We start from the raw sequence: 6,956 nt of genomic DNA, 5'->3' as shown, positions 1-6,956 counted from the left end.
ATGCATCCAAGGAGGATGGAGAATTGTTTCTAATGGAGGTAATCTTCTAATAAATTACTTCTGACCAAGGGGAGACTTGGAGGGGCAGAGTAATCCCAGAGTAAAGTTGATTTAACTTTGCCATTATTCTCAGGAAGGCTCTGGGATTGCAGCTGTATGTGATGTTTTTAGAAGGTTTCAGCAGGCTCTTAATCTCCTATATTCTCTAATAGGTTTTCTGGAACTGCGAGATTCCCGTACCAGGTACAAGACACATGCAACATTAACATATGTGCAGAAAAGCAGGTGACGTTTGCTTTTTAACAAGGTTACAAGATGCAAGATTACTTTTTTTTTTTTTTTTTGAGTAGAGTTTTATTACTTTCCCAATTAGTAACAAGCAGATTTTTTTTGATTTTTTTTTTCTGTCGGTCTGCTCAGCAACAAATGTGTAAAGGTTTGGTGCTTTCAGCTGGTTCATAGCGAACAAAACTGTATGTTGGAGCTGCCGTAGGCATCCTGTCTGATGTGGAGGGGGACAACCTCTTCCCACATGCTCTAGGTCTGGTGTACAGCGCGTTAGGTGAATGAGCAAGGCTCACGATGTAGCTAGCTGCCCTTGCTGTCCTGTGCATAAAGAGAATATGACTCTGCAAATCATGAGAACCAGCACCTTTTTCATTTGGATACAAGAGGGAACTTGAAATTGTCATTTTTCAACAGGACATAACTGATTTGCATTACAAGGCTGGGAAGAAAACATGCATTTCATCTGCTATGACAGTTGGCCTTCTGAATTACACTTATCAGCCATATTAGCCTGGCAACCTTTGCCAGAAGAGGACCAGAGGTTGGGAGTATTATTCTTGCAGATCAGGGACAATGCATGGCTCTGAATTTCTGCATTCTCTTCTGCACTTCAGTGGCATTTTTAAATGTGACAGCTGTGAATTAGCTCAGCTATTTACTGGCTGGGTTGCACATGGCTCACTGACAGGGAAGGTGCAATAGATTTTTTCTTCCCTTCACTTAGTGTTTGCTATCCACCAGGAAAGCTGCCACAGCCAAATATAATAGCGGTCACGGGCCTGTATAAGATTCTGCTGATCTATTTGCCTTGCTAATTTCTGTAGACAGTTATGTTTGCATCTGCGGTCTGTCTCGGCAGGAGGACCTTCCTTTTACAACTGAGTGCGGTTGTGTTATGTGATAATGAAGATGAAGGAGGCTGTGCACCTGACTTCCAGCCCTGGCAGAGACCTGGGCTCACCCCTGTGAGCTGTTGTTTGGGTGCTAATGGTGCTTCTGCCTCTCATATGCTCTGCTTGATTGGTGTTCCCTGCTGGATTACACTCTGTAATGAGCAGTAATGCATGGTGGGAAGCTCACGTAGCTCCTGCACCACTACTTTGTCTTCCTCAGTAGGTAAAGAGAAAAATAAAATCCAGCTTTTATTTTCTTAAACTTCTCTCTATATTATACTTTGCTTGCAAGTTTAAATGTTGCTGGCTATCTTTGCTGTAGTAGGCAGAAACAAGCTTTCCCCTTGTGCTGTGCTGGCGTGTCTGTGTGGAGGGCTGTGCAGAGGGCAGGCAGGAGGGACTGGAACCTACTGGGAGCAGCTGCAGCCTCATGCCCTGTTCTGGGTGAGAGTGGAGCCCCAGCAGACTCCTTGCTCCCTGTTTGGTCTCGCAGTAGGCTGAGTGCTGCTGGGGGAGGCTGAGCACCCACCTGGGCTGGGCTGCCCTGTGAGTGCCGCATCCCCTTCCTTGATGGGAGCTTCTATAAGCCACCCAGGGGTTAGGCAGGAGAGAGATTTCTTCCTACAGACACAAAAAGGTCTCACTGTTCCCTTCTTTATCAGCCATGAAAACCTCCATGTTCTAGTTCACACTGGTGAGGTTCCCCTGTGCATGACAAACATGTCTTAAAATGTGAGCATGTTTTCCTCCTGAGCTCCTGGAAAAACTTAGACTTCCCTTCTAGGCCTAACTTCAGCAGCGTGGCTGCAACACCTTGCTGTCGAGGCTTAGTCACATGGCTATCATGTTTTATGTGTCTTGGGTGGGAAGCACAAAGTAGAAGATAAGTCTTCTGAGGCTTAGTGCTGTGACAAATGCATGTTTACACACACGCTCCGTCAGACTGTTAGAGAGTGATCTCTTTTAATCTCTGCAATACCTCCCATCCAGTTCTGCACAGTCACCACTAGAATCAGTTATCACGGAAAATCCTTCTCCTTCTGCCCCCTCATATTGCTGAAATCCAGTTTTAGCCTGGAAAATGATTTAAAGGATTCACATGGGCAGGGCAGATTTTGTGACAGAATGGTCAAGAGCTCCATCCTGGAACAGGGCCTGTCTGTCAGCTGAGCCACTACAGCATGTGTAATTTTTATGTATTAGTGAGCTGGCACCTTTCTCTGGCATCTTATTCCATACAAAATTAGCCCAGCGTATGGGTAGTGTGAACTGGAGGACATAGGTTTGAGTAATGAACAACTAGTGACCATGTTAATTGGCTTCATGGTGTCTGTAGATTAGAATCACCTCAGCTGTTTTAAAATAAGCAAATTACGAGGACTGCTCCAAAAGTAATACCTCCAATTTTATTATGTTGGCCCATGACGTCAGAGGCAGATATTGGTATGGCAGAAGAGGTTGAACCTTCCCACCAATATTCCATCACACTTCGTTGCCGTGTGACAGATGGCAGCAGGGGAGCAGGCTGACAAAATGGTGTCTGACATAGAGGTGTGTATGAAGCGAAGGCGTGTCACTGAATTCCTCCATATGGAAAAAATGACACTCATTGCCATCCCTGGTACTTGCTGAATGCTTATGGAAACCAAACAGTGGATGTGAGCACAAAGAGGCAGCGCGCAGTGCATTTTAGCAGTGGCGACAGTGGGTCACATCCACTAGTACAGCATCCAGACTCTTGTTCACCGCTAGTGAAAGGATGTGGATAAAGGTGGTGACTGTGTTGAAGATAGTGTTTTGCAGCTGTTTTGTTCTTTATAAGTGTTGTAGTTTTCAAGGAAATAAATAGGAGGCATTACTTTCAGAGCAACCTACATATAAAAATGAAAGTCTGTTATTTTGAGATAATTTTATTTTAGCAATGATAAGTATCTCCAGCCTCCTACTTAGTGTGGTTAGAGTTTGCACGTAGCCCAGCTCTCTACGTGTTGTAATGAATGGCTCTGGCAAACAGGTGAGCCAACATCTTTTTCCTTTGAGTTTTTAATGTAGCTGGGGTTGATAATAAAGATCGGTACATCTGGAGGTCCTGAAGTTCTAACATCAAAACAGTACAGAAAGCAGGAATTGCTGTGCTCATAAGAGCTGTAAATATCTTGTAAGGCTGAATATCAATTTTCAAAAAATAAAGCCTACTATAAAAAGAAAATCCCAGGAAGATATATTTTACAATAAGATTTATTTTACAATTTTCTACTGACGACAGCATTTTCCAAGCTTGCCAAGCTGATTTTTTTTAAGCTGCAAGTGCCTTAACGACCCTCATCCTTCCTCCACCTGATACTCGCTCTGCAGCCCATGGTCACCTCCGGCTCCTGAGCAGGAGTCACCTGCAGCACTAACGAACACAGAGTCAGCAGTGGCTGTGCACCACCCTCCCCCAGTGGTGGTCCCAAATACCAGCTGGCAGAAAGTACCTCATTATTACAGACTGAGCAACTCCTCTGTCTTTCCAAAGTCGTAGGCACTGCTAGGGCAGGTCAAAAAGGAGGATCCAAGGTGGAGCGCTGTGCTTGCCTCCCCTGGGGAAGCTGGGCTGCTGCTGTGGACAGGGTGTTTGTTGCCTTTTGTGTCCCTGTCCTCAGTGCTGTTCCTGCCAATTGCTGTCATTGGGATTTAGTGGTTCTGCTCCTTATTACTTTACTGTGGCTGAACTTTTGCAAAGTGAGTGCAAGTCATTTCAGTTAACGTCTCACTATTTAAAAAAAAATAAATAAATTAGGGGAGAGGTTAAAAAAGAGGGGGGAAAAAGAGAATACTTAGTTTTGAAAAACATAGCTCCTTATGAGCAAGTATACTTTATTGCCATACAGACATAACTCAGTCTTCACATTAAATTTTACCTTTCTTTTCTTTTTTATTTATTTATTTTTTGAGTGGGCACTACTGAAAGCGATCTTCCAAATGGGGTATTTGTTTTGTTTTTCATTAACTGAATACAGCTGTTCAGCCGGTCTAAAAGGCAAACGTCTTAAAGGATACTGATATGCTGACTGTAAAAAAGACAGACCTTTGCACTTCTTTTCAGCTAATGGGACCAAAGAGGTGAGTGTTCCTAAAAGGTTGGGAGTGAGGGGTAAAGAGTTGGTTTCCTGTTCCCTTACTATTTCCCCCCTTCTCTGGAGAGACTTGAGAGTGAAGGGAAATCCTCTCTGTGTCTATGTAGTTCTCTAGTGTGTTGTGGAAGATGAGATGGAAAGTGTCTGCTTGTCAGTCTCTCAAATGTGCCTTCGGAGCGCTCCTATGAATTCCCCCCACTTCTCTTCCACAAGCCTTTGGCTTCTGGGGGGTTGTGTGGGTATTCATAAATTGAAAAGCGGGACCGGTCTGCATTTTAAGGAGGATTCATTGAAGTGCTTTCATTCCTTGGGCTGATTATGAACACCACATACTTGCACTTGAGATGCTGTTCTTGTACTTTCAACTATAGATGAATAAAGGAATTTAATAGTTACACGTGTCCTGGATGAGAGGTAGCTTCTATAGCTCTAACTTAAAGAAAAGAAAACAAAGACAAAAACCACAAAAAAACCCACATTTTTCTGAAGTGGCCATAAATTGTAATTAAACAAGACAGATCATTATTCATAGTACATGAGACTGCCTGCTCCTCTTTGATAATGTGATGATCATTACTATGCTAAAAACCTTAAGAAATGTCTTAATCTGCATATTGATACAGATCTTTATAATGGTTTGTTCTGTGTTTATATAAGAGCATAATGGTATTGTTAAGGTAGTGCTAATGTTCTAAGGACTTAAATGGACCAAGTTTTCAAAAGGATAATGCCTTTTATTAGATCCACAGTTACAGTTGGAAAACACTGGCAAATTTTGGTCTAACAGTTCTCTGTCAGCCTTTTAGCAATTATGCTTCCTCGATGTGACGTTCACGCTTTTTTTGCTCTTTTTTATTTACACTGTTGCTTGGATTCCTCCTCTAATCATGAACGATTAAAAACACATTTTGTTGTTTCACATTACACCTCTGTAATTATCTGTGGGAATAAATCTGTGATAGCTGTCCCTCTAGCCAACGGCATGCTTGCAGTATAGGTTGCTTAGAAACTTCCTATTTTTGGCTGCTCACTATTCTCCCTGGTTATTTTTCAGGCATACTGCTCTTTTCTTAAAATTGATTTGCAGAATACTCCTCACAACTCATGCAGTAGGATCAGGACAGTAGTAAATGCTGTAAGTCCCAGCTGGTGTTTTATATCTAGATGATCTGCTCTTTGTTAGAGTCTGTTTGTTACTGTCTATGTACCTCTGCTGGTGAGCAATGACTTCATCTGCTGTGAATGTGAGTAACCTGATTTTGAGTAATTTTTAGAAAAGTCATGGCCACAATCTCCTGTTGACTTTGATGTCTGCAAGATATTATGAAGTAAAGGTGCTAAAATCGCTCCACCTCCTGTATAACAATTTATGTCTTGATAACAATCTGGTGATTAGGAGAACAACCAGGTGGTTAATGCCATGGCAATGAAGTTTCTCAAACAAATGCAGATTTTAAGGGCAAAAAATCATGATCTGCACTTGTTATTTTGGCTCTCCCACTGTTTTTGTGAATTCTTATATGCAGCACATGCAACAATAATGTGTTCTTGATACTTTGATAAATGAACGTGGGAACAGCCTCTCGTTCTGAAACCTGAACATCAAACACTTTCACCCTTCCTAGTACATAAATTTTAATTCTTTCCAAACAGAGCAGTGCAATTCAGGCAGTGCAAAGCTTGGCAGGTAACATGATGATAAAGATTGAACAACTTAATTGTGTTTTAGATAGAAAGTGCCAAAAGGAATCAATGATACAGAAGCCAATAAGAAACACCATTCAGCCAGTCCCATTCTCGCTTTCCATCACGGAATAGGACAGTTTGTAATTTAGTATTCCTGCATACAATATTTTTTCTTTTTCTTCCATAGAGGTGTTCACAGGAGAAATCCACAAACCATTACAAATATTTAAATTAAGTTTCAGGTTCCCTTTATTATTATTCAATCTGTACAAGTACATGAAGTGAGGCACCATTTTTTAGATGATCAGACTTTGGTTCAATGCATAAAATATATCTGAAATGCCTCATTCAATTTAGTAGCTGCCCATGTATCTTAAAGGGAAATTACAAGCAAACGAAGTCCATTTTTGAAGTTACAAACACAAGTTGAAAAGCATTTTCCAATTGTATAACCTTTGCCTGCTTTGTTTTGTGAAGAGAAATTAAGCACACATTGTAAGGTTTTAGTAACACAATATCTAGCAATTTCACGCAGACTGTAAGGAAGTAGGTTACCATCTTTTGAAGTAAACTTAACTTACCCTTTAGGTTACCTGCTTGGTGTTAGTCAGTTGAATGCCAAGAATGGAGTAGGAAATCTACAAAGAATGAAACAATAATGAAAGCAAACACTCTTGAGTAACAGAGATATAAGTTTCCAGTTGGAGAATGATTTCTTCAGTTCCTTTTAGAATGTAATGGATTTACTCTTCCCAAAGCTGAGCTTCTGGTCGCCCCCATATAAGTGCTGTTGGAAATAACTGCCTATACTGTCACAACTCTTCAGTCTTGCATATGATTGCTTTAATTATATACAAAATAGAGTGAATAGGATTTGTATTTCTACTTCCAGATTTCAATTTCAGCTGCTCTGTAACTCAGTACAAAGAAAGGGCATTCCATCCTTGGGCAGGAATCATTTCACCTGCTT

General features: G+C 41.3%; 1 long non-coding RNA gene across 1 annotated transcript; it reads left to right on the top strand.

The window, feature by feature from the left end:
* Positions 3,627 to 5,623, top strand: LOC110402452. The gene is made up of 3 exons (XR_002441093.1): positions 3,627 to 3,905; positions 4,184 to 4,286; positions 4,408 to 5,623. It is a non-coding gene; the product is annotated as an uncharacterized LOC110402452 (long non-coding RNA).

Source organism: Numida meleagris, chromosome 7, assembly GCF_002078875.1.
Source record: "Numida meleagris isolate 19003 breed g44 Domestic line chromosome 7, NumMel1.0, whole genome shotgun sequence".
Taxonomy (NCBI): Eukaryota; Metazoa; Chordata; class Aves; order Galliformes; family Numididae; genus Numida; species Numida meleagris.
Note: the sequence above shows the minus strand (reverse complement) of the source record. Positions and strands in the feature narration are given on the sequence as shown.